The following is a 16,670-nucleotide window of genomic DNA, read 5'->3' as shown; positions in this document are numbered from 1 at the left end:
AATATCAATATCAGTCTGCAAATATTCTGCAGGAAATAAAAATGTGAGAGTGTTCAGGACAAAATCCTTCTGTCCTTATCATTTACTGCTTACCCTCTACTCAAACAAACTCCAGTTGAAGACAACAAATGGTACCTATACAAGTGTAGAGTAAAAACTGCAGAGTAATATAGCCCTCTACCAATTTCATGTGCTTTTAACATCCATCCTTGTGAAAGGCTTCACAGTTTAAACAGTTTCCCCAAAACACTACTGACTAAACTGAAATCAGAATCAGAGTGTTTCCCTTACAACTATTTGTGGTTTATCTGAGAACAGGCTGATCATTACAGGCAACAGAGAAACTTACTTTCGTGATAACCTTTAAATCTTACGGTTTCAGACTGCCACCAGCTGTGTCAGTTAGGATGTGATGAGACCTTTCTGATGAGTTTCATGCAGATTCCTCTGTATCACAAGAAAAATCATCATCCTGTAACTTGTACAGAAAAGCTAAATCTACAGAATTACAAGCTTTCCCTTCCCACAAATGTTGTGTGTAACTTGTATGTAGAACCACTTGAATCCCTTTACCCAGTGTAATGCAGGAGTAAGAAGTCCTTGCAAGAAAGAATTCTATGAAAATGTATAAGTGAAACGCATAAAAAACCCAACACAAAGCAAAAAAATCTGACAAAATTTAACAAAAAGCAGAAATTGTGGGGAAAAAATAATGACATTTTCCCTTAGTCTCCTTCAGTCTTAAGTGTTATCACAGCACCAGCTTCTGGAGAAGGGAGTGAAGGTTTAGTGTGACTCATATTTGTACTTGTTGGCTATTTGGCAAGGAGGCAAGAGGTTGCTTTTTTGGGGCCTTTTTTTGCCCCCCCCCCCCCCCCCCCCCCCTCCAGGTCTTTAACATTACTCTAAGCCAGAGATGCAAAATAGAAGAGGGAAGCGCTGCTGCCATAACAACCCTTCTCCACAGGAAACTATTGGGATACAGATAGTTACTACACTACCTACAACCAACCGTGTGCATCATGACACAACCAGAAAACGCTTTTCGGCCACAGCATCCCATCGTCCACACTCCCGGCTCAGGGCAGTGAAAGCAAAACGAGCACAGACTTCTCCCCCCGCCCCTCCCCAGCTTTATTTAATTAATTATTTACTTGGGGGGAGTGGTGGTGTCAGAAAAGTCCATTTGGGCCCCGAGTCCCGCCCGAAGCCACCTCCCATGGGAAGAGCCACGCTCCGCTGCACTCAGTGGACCCGCGAGTGGGACCGGGACCCTCCGCCGCCTCCCGGGGGGGCGACTCCGGTGAAGCAGCCAATTCTGCTGAGCCGGGTTCGCCCCACCTTCAAATGGTCCTTTGCAAAAGTTCAGGCTCTGCCCCCTCCCCCTAACCGCCCCGGCGGCGGGGTGGGGGGCGCTGCGGCCCGTGGATGGGGGGACCCTGGCCCGGCCGGGGAGCGGGGCTGTCGGGGTGTCTGTGCGTGCGGCTGTGCGTGTGCGAGACCCCGGTGGGAATGGGCAGCGGTGCCCGGGGGGGGGGAGCAGCGGGGCGGGAGCCCCTTCCTCCGCAGCCCCCATGGAGCCTCGGGGACACCCCTGTTGCCCCCCCGGACCTTCCGGCCCCGCGGGGCGGGCGCAAGCCCGGGCCGGGACCCCCCGTTCCCCCGGGGGCGGGGGCAGGCGTGAGCGCGGCGCCTCCTCTCCGCGCCCCCCCGGCTCCCCCAGCGCTCATCCCCGGGGCCGCTCCGGGATGGGAGGCGCGGAGGAAGGAAGACGGGGGATGCGCGGCAGGTGCTTTTTGGGGTGGGGGGGGCAGGGCCCGGTGACTCACCCGTCCGAGGCGGGGGCTGCGGGTAGCGCGGCGGCGGCGCTGCTCCCGGGGGGCGGCGGGGCAGGAGCAGCAGCGGGTGCGGGAGCAGGGGGGAGCGGCGGGGCCCGGGCTGCTCCTGGGCGCGCTCTCGCTGCCCATCCCCGGCGCTGCCGCCGCCGCCGCGGGAGGAGGATGCGAGGGAGAGTCAGCCCCGGGCGCGGGCACGCGCAGCGGCGGCGGCGGGGGGGCCGGGGAGCGGCGCGGAGGCGCGCAGCGGAGGGGGAGCAGCTGGGGAGCGCGGGCGCTCGCTCCTGCAGCCCTCCGTTTCTCGGCCCGTCATCCCTGCGTCCCTCAGCCCTCATTTTCTCATTCTTCCATCCCTTCTCCCTCCAGCCCACCTCCTCCCATCCCTCCATCCTTCGCCCCTCCATCTTTCCATCCGTCCATCCCTCACTCCTCCATCCCTCCACCCGTTATCCCTCCATCCCGCCATTCCTCAGTCCCTCCGCTCCCTCGGCCGCGGAGCCGCGGTGTCCGTCCGTCCGTCCCCCCCCCCCAGCCCTCCGCCGCAGGGTGGCCCCGGAACCCCGGGGCTGCGGGGGGCGCGGAGGCAGCGCCGGTGGGCGCGTCCCCCCCGGGAAGGGCGACCTGCCCCTCTGAAGGGCAGGAGGTCCCCGGCCCCGCTTCCTCGCCGCCCCCTAACCCCGAGGGGGGCAGCGCTGCTAGCGCTTGCCCATCCTCCCCGTCCTTTTTTCTTTCCTTTTTACCCACCCGGCAGGAGGAAACAAAACCGTGCAGTGGCAGGGAAAAAAGGCGGTAAACAAGAGGAAAACATATAGAGTACAATAACCATTGACTATATGGGCAATAAACCATGTACTGGAGTAGTTCTTAAAAGCAGTCGTTCAAGCCTGCTCCTGAAACCTGAAGGACTTCCCAGATTATTTATTTAGGATCAAGAGTAATTAATTTGACATTAAAAATAAAAGAAAGGACTGCTGAAAGTGCATTGTGTAAACAGGAGACCTGTAAATCAAGTATGTCAAATAAACAAGCACACCGCAAGCTGGCTAGCAAACCTTTATCCTTGCTCCGAACTCTCCTTGCATTATATAATGTTGATAAACTGCTGCAAATACATTTGGGGAAAAGACACTGTGATGACGAGACCATAGTGCTATCTATTAGCGTACACGAGTAGCCTTACCTGCCAAGCAGTTGCTTCAGACGTTCATCCGTGCATTTCTCATCAGCCCTCCAAGTAAACAATTTACTAGATGCTCAGTGCAGACACATGATACCCTGGTGTCAGTGTCTCTGTCCTAGATGTTTCTGAATGGCTTGTGGATTATTAACTTCCTATGCTCCTCTGCTCTGCCTTGTACCAAGAGCCGTGCAGGTACCAACAGCTCCCACTTGTGAAGCCAGGGAAGAGAGAGATTGGGTAGATTTCCACGTAGCTCCACATTTCAAACTGCTGATTTGCTGTAAGGGCTCCAGTCGCTTAAGAGAATTGGTCTGGTCTTCTAACAGGTTTATTCCAAAAGACAGCCCTGACCCAGAGTTCACCAACGACAATACGAGTATTTCTATAACCGTGGTGGGAATTGGTTCAAACCACTGCGACTTCACTGTTGGCGTGAAGGCATTTCTGAGTGCCACTATTCTAGTAAGAGCTAGTAAGAACTAGTAAGAACTCCTGGGGAAAAATTAAAATTACTAAGATCTGCATCTTTTTCAGAAAATCATTGAGAGAAGGTCAAGGACCTGCTTCTGCTCCCTTGCAGCTATTCGCAAAAATATATACTAGGAGGCCCATTATAACCCCTGGCTAGAGGATGTCCTCTGGTCTCCACAGGCTCAACCAAGCCACCTAATGCAGTCAGCAAGGGGAGGGAAAGAGGGGACACTGTAAAATTATTAGGTCAGTTTTTGGGCACCTGTAAAGCCAGTAGGAGCAGGACTCAATGTTTCATTTTGAGCTATTGCTACTTGCAAGGAAATTCCTAACAAAGCAATCTTTTGGCATTTTTCTCTTCTCTGGTCTCAGTCCTGGGATTATGTCTGAGCACCCCTTTAACTTGCAGATTTCTGTTATTTCCCCTGTGCTCATTGCTCCCCCACCCTTCTTCTCAAGAGATGGGAGTAGTCAGGGAAGAGAAAGGGAAGGGAAGGGAAACTGGGCAGTGGGAAAGATTTGGGTTCTGCATAGATAATAACATCTTTGAGCAAGAACTGATCTATTATGAGTGGCACAGAAACCGGCTTATATTTTTTAAAATAGTTAATACAGGGGTTTAGTATATGTAATGCAGGTTTTAATACAGTTAATTTTCTTTAGTTCCTCTCTTGCTCTGTAGTTGCTGATTTAACAGCTCCAGTAGGAACAACCGAGGCCAGTGTAGCAGCCCGGTAGTGACAGTGATTCCTGAGAAATGGGAGACTGAGCGCAACATTTTTTCCTCTGAGATTCAGAATAGGAAATGAACCGCTGAGGTCCTGTCTATTCTCAGATGAATGGCTTTAGCTCTTTCCTACCTTTGACTACAAATGTAGTCTGCACCAAAGCAAGCACATATATGCCCACAGAAATTGTGTTTTCACCAAAATTATTTTGTTGGAGATGTGTCAGTTCTTCAGGAAATTACAGGGCTCACTTCAGATTCTTGCATGCTTTTTACATATATGTACAAGGATTTACCCTTATGTACAAGGATTTATCAAGATTTCTGTTTTTAAATGCTAGCAGCATTTTTTTTTAATGAAGAATACAAACATTAACCCTTACATTTCAGAGTCATTATAGTGAACTAGTTTATTCTTAGATATGAGGTTGCATCTCTTCTATAGAACCTTTGGGTGACAGCCCAAACATCTAAACATCTCTCTCTCATCTGAGAGAAAATGTAAGCCTTTTGTGATTATACCGTTGCTACATAAATTGCCTTTGCAAAAGCTGTCTGCTGAGCTTGCCACCTTAGATGGGAAATATGCTTAGGTTGCTTTTTGAAAGTTCCAAAATATTTTCTGGGAGCACAGTTTGATAAAAGGTTTCATTCACATAATGAAAAACATGTGGATATTAATAGATGTTTTAAAAGTAAAAAAAATAATAGATAGAGACTGTGTTCTTTAAGCAGGATATTGTAAAGTTCAAAAAAACCAAAACACAATTAGAAAAGTAAATCGGTATGAAACAATCCCTTCCTCAAAGAAGCTCTCCAACACCAAAACTAGGTATTTATTGAAATAATATAAAAAAAAAAAAAGATGAGGATTTATTTTTTACCTAACATCATCGGATCATTTATGTGAGGCATGCTTTTAAATAAGGACATTTAAGTACTTCCTAAAAATGTACATGCAGTACTGAAATTTGTGCTTTTCCACTGATGTCTCCATAAAGTTAGTCCTAGCAGTGTTTGTGAGGGCAGGGCTTCGCTTTTCATTCACATCCATTTTGGAGGACTTGTGCTCGTGGGAGCCCTGTGTGCATTTTCCTATTTGTAATTGATTGTTGGCTAGAGGTTAACTGCATCATTTAAAAATCTATCATCATTTGGCTTACTGTTCTTGACGTTCATTAGTTATGGCTTGCCTTAAACTTGGCCCTGATTCTACAGCCGGATCGGCTAATGGCAGTACCTGGTGCTGTGCAATCAGCCTTAATGACCTTGATGAGTGCAGTGACCCGCTGCAGTTTGCAGGGTTGTAGGACAAGAGTAGGATCCTAGATCCAGACAAAAACTGTGTTGTACAGTGAGAGTCAAACCCAGGCTGAGGCTTGGATATGATTAAGTTAGAAATTAACAGAAAATATTAAGAAAATTTTCATCTGGGAAAGAGCTATGTGTTCTCAGTTTTTACTTTACACCAACTTGAACGCATTTAACCTGATATCCGAGTAGTTTAAGTCTCCATTCTTAGGCACATTTATAGCATCTGCTAATGCCTTTAATTTTAGATAAAATAAAATAAACCACTTATTAAAATATCTTCTATATGGAAATGTAGCTAGTGGGCTTTATTATAGCTTTCATTTAGTCATGAAATATCTTCTTTGCTCCATATGTTTTATCAAGGAAGTGAGATGAAGAAATCTATGGTAAACTAGGGTGGTTTTGGTTTTGGTGTTGGTGTTGGTTTTGGTTATTTTGTGTGTGTGTGTGCATAGTGCCATTTTTGTTGAGTAAGTTTCTTTGCTAAACAGCAGTTTCACATTATACAAGACAATCAGATTTCAAATTTAAAATTAAACGCCTTTGCACTATGCCTCATAGGACTGATCCTGAAAAAGTATTTTGCTCTAACAGGCCAAGATAAAGCAGGGACTTCACTCAAGAATACAAACTGGTCTGGGGTGCCGCTATCTATGAAGAGATGTAGTTGGCTGCATCCAAGCCTCAGTCTCCACTGAGCACAAAGAATGACTGTGAAAAGTACAACTTCTCTAGTTAAGACTTTCTGTCATGAATTTCTTAAAAAATTTTATTACCTTCACATACCAAACACAAAGAACTTTAAAGGTAAGCTTATATCAGCTGGTGAAAAAAGAAACAACATGTGAGAGAAGAAATGAAATAGTTGCCCCTTTTCCATTACAGGAACAATTTAGGAGAGGGAGGATATCATCAGAAACCAAACATATAGGCACTGGTATAACTTTCTTCCTATTATAATCAAATGTAAAAGGGACAAATAATTGAACTAGGGGACTTCAATATACTTGCAGATTCTCATAATATGCAGCAAATCTTTACAGTCCTACTCTCCAAGGAGATTCTTGAGTAAATAATAATGACTTAGGCCTCTTGGATAAATGAAGATGGATGTACTGAGAAAAATCTAATTATGGATTTCTTCTGCCTTGACTCCTATCTTGCGCGCCAGTATCATATCATTGATACTTCATATATATTCCAGCAGTGATGTACTAAAATGAAGCTTAATGCAAAAAACCCCGAGCATAAACACATCAACAGATTTGTTTCTTCAGTGATTCAATATTAAATCTGGTGATTTTGGAAACAAAAGATGTACCAATTTCTTTGAATGTTGGCTGGTGCTACCAAGTCAATACAACTATGCTACAAACTGCAGGCTGTTCTGTGTATCAACCACAGAATTGTTCATTAAGGGCCATGTCTTCACTAGGAGTGATTTAAAGGTATTCCTACAGTAGCATACCACAGCAGCAGCATTCTCCTAGTAAAGGATGCAGCTTATTTTGTGAAAGCTATATATTGCATACTTTATCTGATTACCCCTTAGTTAAACAAGCTAAACAGCTGAACAAGTTAAACAGCTAAAAGCTCTGGGATTTTTGTGTGGTGTTTTTTTTTCATGTGTGTTTTGGTTGTTGTTGTTTTTTTTTAAATGCAAGTGGACTTATAACAGGAGCTTCTGGAAGACATTTTCATATCTGTGGCTCACAAAGCTATACCAGCAGAAGCCTACATGTAGGCATAGCTTAATTTTAGATTGATACAGATGGCAGAATATTGGAAAAGTTATTGAGTGCATTAGTGGAAGAAAAATATCTGAGGTCCCAGCTTGTTTGGCAATTTTTACTGCTAATACTGAGAGGAATAGAAATACAGCCTTTTCATGTTAGAACCCAGTCTGGCTGGGCAGAGCCTACAGTTAGAAAAAGGAACTTGTTTTCTATTTGAAATATGGCTCTGTATATATGAGACTGAACTAGCGGAGACAAGCAAAACATTAAACTTCATAGTAACCCTTTTCACAATGTCCTTGCAGGGGCATAGCACGGTTCAAAAGTCTTTTCACCCATGTGAGAGTTAATCCTTTGTTCTCTCTGAGTGTTTTACTTCAATATTCATTACAACTATTAATGATTAATCATAGATCTGTTTCTTGGTTTTGAGCTCCTTTCTAACATTCCTGGCTTCATTCATTTGTCTGGAAGGACCATAAGCTGTTAAGAGTCACAAACCATCTTTTTATTCTCACATTTTGCAGTATGTAGGACAACAGAGTCATGGTCCACCAGTATGGTTCCAAATAGCAACGAGTAATAATGATAATGTATCGACTCCAAATCCTGCATTCTCATAGGATAGACAGCTGGGAGATGTGAAAAGCCTCAAACTCCTTTGATGTTAGAAAAATATGCATTGGAGTGGGAAGCAGCTGTGAAAAGTTTGTATATGCAGACAAGCTAAAGTTAGTAGCCCACAAAGGGATTTGAGAAGCTGCCTTCCTGCTGACTGCAGGAGATGTGGTGAAAAAAAGCACTTGGTGCTTTGGAAACTTCTACCTCAAGTATGCATACAGTCAAAGGTTTTCATTCCAGTTAATGATAAATTAATGTCCAAATCTTTGTAAATTTGCAGAGCAAGTAAGAGACTATTTCAAATTGTTTATGCTTGTTGAAGTTAAATACATAAAATCATTCATATACTTCATGAATCATTTGAGAAACTATAGTCACAAAATCCACTGGCATCTAAAGGACTGAAACTTCCAAGAAAGTGTATTTGGAAAAGTTTCAGATTTTTCATGAGAGCATAAGACTGAAGAACAAGTCAGACGGTGATTACATTTTTTGCCACAAAGTTCCACTTGAGTAAAATCCATACAGTAATTAATATATTTTGAGTACACACAAACTCCAAAACTCCATTGGTGCATTCAGAACATGGTCAGTCACACTAGATGTCAATATTCACAAAGTTCAGTTTAATTCACTCTTCTGAGGAAACACTTTCCAGAAACTTTGCAACTATTACTAAACCCAAACCAGAAGGTTAATCAGAATATTAAAATTAAAAAGTGCAAATTTGTGTAATTACTGTTGTGGCTGTGATGGTCTAAGGACATAAGAGAAGTGAGGTCTGCAGAGAGAAGAAATCTCTCTGGCAAACTAGCCGATGGATTTAGAAAAGAAGCAGTACTCCCGTCCCACCTCTAGTTTATTACCTCCCCTTTATTTGAGTAATATTTAATATATAAATACTGTGTCTGATGAATCTAAGTCTTGTGACTGCAACAGGACTATCTGCAACATGAATAACAAGCAGCAAGATTAGGTCATGTCATGTTCTTTCTAAGTGCCTAACTGAATAACCTATTACAAATCAGAGTCTTGATACCACTGCCTGAATTTATATGTACTCTAAATCCCCCTCTAGAATTTTATTCAGGGGAAAACCAATGCATATGTGAATTTTTGAAATGCAAGGGTTTCAAAGCGGCTAGCAGAAAAAATTTCTTTCCCCCATTTTTTCACTTGCTGCCATCTCAATTATGATCACTTATTTGGCTAAAATTTCCCATATGGAGTGTTCAATGTAAAGTGGCTTGTTCTCTGTCAGAGTTTCCTATCTTTTAAGCTGCAATGAATTGCAGGAACATACAGATTAGGATGTAAATTCATGGTTGGTACAAAGGGATACAACCCCTTCAAAACTAACGGCATACTTTTATTTATATATTTGTTTATGTTTAATGTTGGGAAAAAGAAGTTGCAAGATCTAATCTTACCATCTATATTAACCTTGATGAAGAGCATAGTCTCTGGAACACCTAAAACCTTCACTTATTTCAAAATAATGATATTGGAAACAAATGCAAGCAAACAACAACAAGAGCAAAACCCAGAAATGCTGTTGCATATGCCTGAATGTAAACAAGTTTCATACTGTAACATAGTTTACTCTTTCCTTCTTCTTTGATCCATTTATTCTTTAATTTGTGGTAGAGTAGAAGTCCAGGACAGTATTTAAATTTATATTCATTAAGGAGCACTGCAGATATATGATGTAAAAAAATGATACACCGTAATTACCTGTAATTAATTTTCCTGAGGAAAAAGAAAAAAAAAAAAAAAGGCACACTACGTGCCCCAAAGATAGCTGCTGCATGTTTAGTTCAGTGACTGTATGCTGGACGACTTATGGTGTGTGCTCCCCTTTGGTTCATCCCAAAAGGTAGCCAAGTATAGATGCATTTGTTTTAAGCCCGGAGAAGACACTGACTTAGTCTGCATATCACAGAACAGACAACATTCCTCCGCAGGTAGGAATTATTCTTCCTTTTTAATATCTAGCACCAACATTTATTGTTTGCATTCCATCCTTTGGAAAGTCATTCAATGTTGAATTAAAGAGTTACGATAAATTTTCCACTTCCCTTGGTAAGCCGCACCAGTGATTAATTGCCCTTGCTAAATTTCTTTTTCTTCCTAATTTTTACTTTTCTGTCTCCATTTTACCCAGAAACTGAACCTTGTTATGTTGTTGTCTGTCAGATTAAAGTGTCCCAAATATCAGAAGTCTTCTCCTCTGGGTCCTTATGAACCATGATGAAACTGCCTTTTAAACTTCTGTTTGATACACTAAGTAGGTTGTGGATCAGGATGGCAGACCCGATGATGAGTCTCTTGAGATGCTGAAGTCACTCTGGCTCAGATAATGGCGTGACATTTAAAAGACTTCTTTAAAATGTCTGTATATTTTTTAATAATTTGTTTTAATTGTAATCACACACTCTTAAAAAAAAAAGAAAAAGTACAGTTCCCATCCCTCAATATCCTCTTCACAGGCCTGATTCTCCTGACTAGCTATAGCTTGAGCTATATTTTTTCTACATTATCCAAACACTGTGGAGTAAATCTGCACGTGATCAGACGCTAAGATGTTTCAATAGCTTTCTCACCCTTGTTTCTGAATGCTTCAAAGCCTTTAGTTCAATGTATCCTGCTGACAGCCCTGTGACGCAAGATAGTATTATCCTTTTTAAACAAAAGGAACTGAGGCACAGAGTGACTTAGACAAATGCTGTCAAAAAATATCAATTTGTTTAGGCTGCCAACTTTCAGGTACTTAGAGACAGATTTTTTTAAACCTTAAAAGTCCAGGTAGGCAAATTAGTTTGAGGAGATCATTAGCCTGAGGAGATGCTAATCCCTCTTCATTGGTGTTAGGCATCTAACTTCTCAGGTCCTTTTGAAAATCCCTGTAGGCATAATTTTTGTAATTTTTTAGTGTCTAAATGTATTTTAAAATATGGCCCTTGGTAGCCTTATTTTCAGAGTACTTAGGATTGCTATAGCACTTTGTACACCCAGAACACAGCTCAAGTGCACTTTGCTTACAGATGTAAGCACTCATCACTTTTATAAATCAGTCCCCATATGTCTTGGGTTGAATATTTACAAAAAATCTTTCTTACATATATTTCACTCATGAACTAATTTTTTCTCCACTCACTGTATGCCATTCTTTACTTTTCCCCTTTTACTGCAATAGTCTGGTTACTTCAATACTCAGCTTCTCAAGTCCTTTGCCAGGAGGAGAATGATGTTGATGGTTTCTTTCTCCTCAGCTGAGTGTAAATTTGAGGCTATTTTGTTTTTCTAACAAAGCCTACATCTAGCTCTTTCTTCATTGACTTGCAATTTCAAATCACTTCTAAATTTGTTCTATATGTTGTATATTACATACATCAGATACTTGTTTCCTTGTTCTCTTGTTGACTCCTGAAATCAGTTTCTCTAGTTTCCAGGAGCTGCATTCCTTTAGTGCTCAGCCATTGATAACGGGCAAGTTGTGTCCAGCCCTAAAGCCTCTGGGCTTGGGTCCACGCTTCCATGGCCCCTGCCAGCATTCTGCAGTTGTATTGTGCTACACCATGCTGCTATTCTGGAGTCAAAGATAAATAATTCTACACAGATTAAGTATCAGAATAGCTACCTCTAACCAGTGTCTATTACTTACAGGAGATATAACAACATTACAACACCAATAGGTGCTACAGCACAAAATCACACAAGACTAAACAAGGCTAAAATAAATTAAGTAATGTCCGCCTGGTCATTAGGCAACTGCAATTTCACTTAAGCAAGCTGAAACAAACCTTGTGATTGACAAAGGCAAGATTAGACAAGGAGAGTCTGAAAATCTTCATCCTGAGTCCTTGCAGTTATTAAAAATCTTGTAGCCTGTTACTACCCACAGTGATACTGCATTTACTTCACTACAGGGACACAACAGTTACCTCATCTGGGAATCTAAAATTAGATGAGGTGAATCTAGTCTTTGGAGACCAAGCTACAACCAGGCTACTAGCAATGGTGAAGAGCAAAAAGGTGTGTTCCTTAGCCTGCTGTACTAATCATGGTAAAGACACAGCTTCAGAGCTCTTTTGGTTGTACCAGTCATCACTTCCAATATAGCCTGAAATCCTAGAAGCATAATGAGCTTTCCAACGTTTTAATTTCTAATGTTAAATAATTTCCTATGAATTTATTAAAGGCTTCATAAATTAAAATTAAAATTCTGCCTAAATTTAAATTAAAATTCAGAGAAATTTCTTACAACTTAAATTCCTACTATATTAGTTGCAAAGGTAGAATTGATATCTTACTGACTAGACTGACTTTTTTTCCAGTCTTAGTCTAAATTCATTACTCAAAGGAATGACTCAGTTGATTGGCTAATGATGGCCCAAGCTCTGCTAGAAATTGTTAGAGAAGTGCAGGATTATGAGGCTGAGTGAGGGAGGGTCTCTGCTAGGCAGGTTGCAGGGAGGAGTGTAAGCCATGCTGGTACTTCTGGGTGGTTCCCTGCTGGGCATGGTGTGGGGAGGCTGTGGCTCCACATTTGCACGTGGATCATAGTAATAGGGTATATTAATAATAGTGACCTCTGGCAGACTGGTACAGTCAGCACTGCAAAGTTTTATAAAAGGAAAACCAAGAAACATGGGCAGTGCTCTGGGGTGCTGTCTTTAACTTGCAGACCATGAAATGGTAGATCTGCAGCATTAATGTTTCCAGGTGTAGTCTTGTCCAGGCTGCATTGGAATGGAGTAATTTTCTTTTTTTATGTTCACGTCCGGTGTGCTGAGGATACCCCAGTAATGGAAAATGTCTGTGTTTGAGAGATAAGGCCATGAAGATGCTAATGGAGCATTCTGATAAAGCAGTTTTGCTGCAGCCAAAGACAGACACCTAAAACCACAGCCTAGGTCTTTGGACTTTCAGCCAAACCATTAAGCAAGACAGTAAAACCAAACTGCACAGAATTAGATTCTAGGCTCATGCTCACATCAGTACCTCCTTTTAAAGTCACTGGCAGTTACCTATCTGTATCCAGAGGCAGAAAGTGGTCTTTAGTAGTAATTAAGTGACTCTTGTTTATTGCCATCAGTTGATTAGTGTAGTGAATGGATGCAACCTGCAGGAAACCACTCAGCAGGCAGCACAAAGAACTCTGTAAAACGCCTATGTATTTCAAATCTTGTGAGCCTGAAAAACCCCTGAGGATCACACAGTCCCTAGCAAACCATTGAGCTGGGATCAGACACTTTCCAGCTGATGGCATTGACAGTAAACCATCGTATGCTGTAACAGCATACACTGCATGTAACTTGCGCCGCTCCTGAGTAATGCACAGATATTGCAGAAGGCACACAGGAATGTTAAAAAGTAGTTACTTTTTACACTTTCCACCTGAATAACAGCAAGCTATCTTTAAAGACATGCAACTGTAAAATCATATTTTGGTATACCTGGTAGTAACAAAACATGATTTAAAGTAAGCAGTGATTATTAAGAAATCATTATATTTTAATTCTGTATGAATGAAGGTTGCAAAACCAACTACAGATCTGGAGGTCTGACACAACTATTCGGTGTGCATCTCTTAAATCTGTTCATAGGAGGGGCTGGAGGCACATCTTTGGAATTTCTTGGGGTTTTCTGAGGATTGAAAGTAACATTTTCTTCTCTTCATTTAACATATTTTAACAAAAAATATTCATACCACAAATGAAGCCTTAACGAAAATAGCCTAGGTTCCTGGCTGACAATAGCGAAAGAATGCTTTCTGGCACATTTAAGAAATGCAGACTGCTGTTCTTGTCAAAGAAAGAAGGCTGTTATCTACATTCATCTAACATTATCTGTTCTTTGTGAGCTCTCCTCTGGATCTTCTGCTCATTGTACTGTTTTCTGTTACCAATCAAATCCCTTTACTCAACAGAAGATCATCATTTTACCGCAGAACAATGATGCACTAAATGAAGGTTCGCTTTACTCAGAACTACATTGCTCCACACTGAAGCAATTTAGGTCTGCTCTACTCTGCTTAACAAGCGAAGCACGAGGCATTTCTGATACAAAATATCATCACGCTTAAATTTTTGCAAGCTTGTCTAAAGTTTGATGCTTTGTCCTTTGCATATTCTACTAGCTGATTAGATGTCTCTCAAGTCAGGATATAGCCATGCAAATGACTTTTTGCTTGGTTTGAAATTACTATAAATATACTCCGTGGCAGCTTTTGAGCTACTGTTACCAATTATGGCATATCAAAAGCCAAGGATGGTGATGGGGAAGGGTGGCATTTTTGCTGATTGAGGAGACCAGAGATTATTTTGAGATTCTCACATTTGTAATTTAGTTCCCAAACCACTCCACGGAGGAGGTAATCAGGGATAGATGGCCCTATGCCTAATATAAATTATTTTTCCTTTTCTGTTACATTATTCATGCTGGACTGAAACTAGAGTGACAGAGGAGTCACTTGAAAGAAGTTTCCTTCTATCCTACCACAGACCATTGATGAAGTAGGTTGCACAGGGGTGCAATATGATAGTTGAGAACTGAGCCTTAAACTTTAGTAATAGAGGTCAACAGTTTCTTGAATGAAATTAGATTTTGTTAGGCTATCTCCAAGCTTTTGATGCTCCATTTATTTTCAGTTTATTGAAATGAATTCCACGAGGAAGTCAAATGACCTCAGCGATTTTCTCTGACAGTTATTTTTGACCCTTTGGACATGTAAGCTCACGTCACATTAATTCAATAGGTCAAATTCTCCTCTGAAACAGTCTCAGGACTGTCTCTTTGTGACAAAGACCTATCCACTGTATCTTCTGAGGAGCACTGAAGTGCTGACATATAATACATTCCGTTATTAGTTCAGATTCAGCTACTATATATATTACTTATATATTTGAAATATGATCTTGATCCATTTTATGATCAATCTTTGATTATCTTCGCCTTCTCTTTACTTATTTCTTTCAGTATAAGTGGTAGCAGAAGGAAGTTTCCTTTTGCAAAGTTAGGTGCCATGTAGTAAGGTTAAGGTTTTGTCCTTTATTTTTTGTAGGATATAAATTGCGTATCAAGATGCCAATTAGCTTTAATACTTAATTATTGCTAAGTGTAAAATTAGCCATAAAGGGTTAATCTTATAGGTCATTGTGTGGGTCAATATTTTAGAGCACGTTTTAGACATTACTTGGCTCCAAAGCATGTCTAAGACAATGAAGGATTTCTATTATTTGCAGTGGGTTTGGAATATGTCCAAAGCTATATTGACTGGAATCCCTAAGAAAACCCTTTCAGCCTCCAGAATTAGCCTGCTTTAAAAACTCAGTGATGTATAGAATGAAGGAAATAAAGAAATATATCTTTCGCTGACACTGGACTCGTACAGCTGCTTGTGCAACTCACAGTTTTGTAATTTAGAAAACTACTGTCCACACTGTTTCTTTATCTTCCAGTCAGTAGCAATGTGGATACATTTCTTTGGTTTGGTTTGTTTTTGGTTTTGGTGTTTTTTTGTTTTTGTTTTTCTTTATATTTGGAAAAGGGTTTGTTCAAGCTTGAATTGTTTAAATCAAAACTGGATGTCTTAAGGCCTACATTCTTGCTCAGCTACAAGCTGAGAGACTGAGTAATGTTAACTTGTGCTGTAGGGAGAAATGTTTCTGTTCATTGCAGGAACTATTAGATTAAATTGTTTGGCCTGCACTAGGCAGCAGGTCAGACTAGATGAGCTTAGTGGTCCCTAGTGGCCCTAAAATATGAGTCTGTAGCTTTCTTCTAGTTGCCACTTAAGTCCTTATCACCATTACTTTGAGTAATTTATAATTTCAGAATTAGTTCCATCAATCTGAAATTACTGCATGAAATACTATTTTAAAGAGGATTTTTTACCCACTTAATGGTAATCTCAAAGGCCTGGACTCACACTGGGAATTTTGGCTCAGTGCAGAAGTGAGCCAAACTACCTCTTCAGTTCTACTTAGCAGCATCCCCAGCCACAAGTTAGGGAAGTACATTTTACACACAATGATTAGAGAAATACTTTAATGACTGGGAAGGTACCTCAGAACAGGATTCACAAAACCCAGTGTACAGAATTTCTAAGGCAATTAGGAGGAGTTGCTGAAGTGAAGAACTTGGCTTAAAGCCTCCTTAGGGACGTGGTTTAGCGGTGAATTTGGCAGTGCTAAGTTAATGGTTGGACTCTATGAACTTAAATGTCTTTTCCAACCTAAATGGTTCTATGATTCTATTCTATTGTTCTTTGTGAGACAGAGATGTCTAAATCCAAGCTGGTAGACACACCTTTGGGCACTCATTAACTCTTTCCTGGGTTTGGGTGCTGAAGTCAGTACCTTTTTGTAAAGGAATAAACCACTTGTAGAGCAGGGGGAAGGTTCAGTCCCCCATCTGCCATCCCATCTTTGCTATCAAGCTGTAGGCCATGTTGTGACATACTAATATTAATCTCTGGTGTTTATGTCATTCTTCTTTATATAAATACTTTAAATATTTATTCCAAGGCACCGCTCAAATCTATGGTCTACTAATTCATGCGTACTGTCCCTGGCTCAAGGTCAGTGCAAAGTGAATGTGTTGACTCTTGAGTGGTCAGGGATACCTCCTCCTGTGGGTTTATGCCATGTGGTTAGAGCACATACTCTAGATCAGAAACCCACAGCAGCTAAGGAAGAGTAAAGATACTTGTTTGTCCCGCTGCATTTTAGGCACAACACAGACACAGAACTGTTCATTGTGGCCAAGAATTAAGTGCGTGC

At 41.4% G+C, this 16,670-nt stretch overlaps 1 protein-coding gene across 2 annotated transcripts in view; it reads right to left on the bottom strand.

Annotated features, from left to right (window-relative positions):
- Nucleotides 1–3,209, bottom strand: part of FUT9 (fucosyltransferase 9) — a 108,950-nt gene extending 105,741 nt beyond the window's left edge. The window contains exon 1 of one of the 2 annotated variants that reach the window (XM_027786027.2): nucleotides 3,016–3,209. The gene's annotated coding sequence lies outside the window, so the exon portion shown is untranslated. Of the gene's footprint in view, nucleotides 1–1,829; nucleotides 2,179–3,015 lie in introns of those variants that run through there. The other variant, XM_055811263.1, reaches the window with a different exon arrangement.
- Between the last annotated feature and the right edge of the window lie 13,461 nt (nucleotides 3,210–16,670).

This window comes from Falco peregrinus, chromosome 7 (genome assembly GCF_023634155.1).
Source record: "Falco peregrinus isolate bFalPer1 chromosome 7, bFalPer1.pri, whole genome shotgun sequence".
Classification (NCBI taxonomy): domain Eukaryota; kingdom Metazoa; phylum Chordata; class Aves; order Falconiformes; family Falconidae; genus Falco; species Falco peregrinus.
The sequence above is the reverse complement of the archived record's forward strand: the minus strand, read 5'-3'. Positions and strand labels throughout refer to the sequence as shown.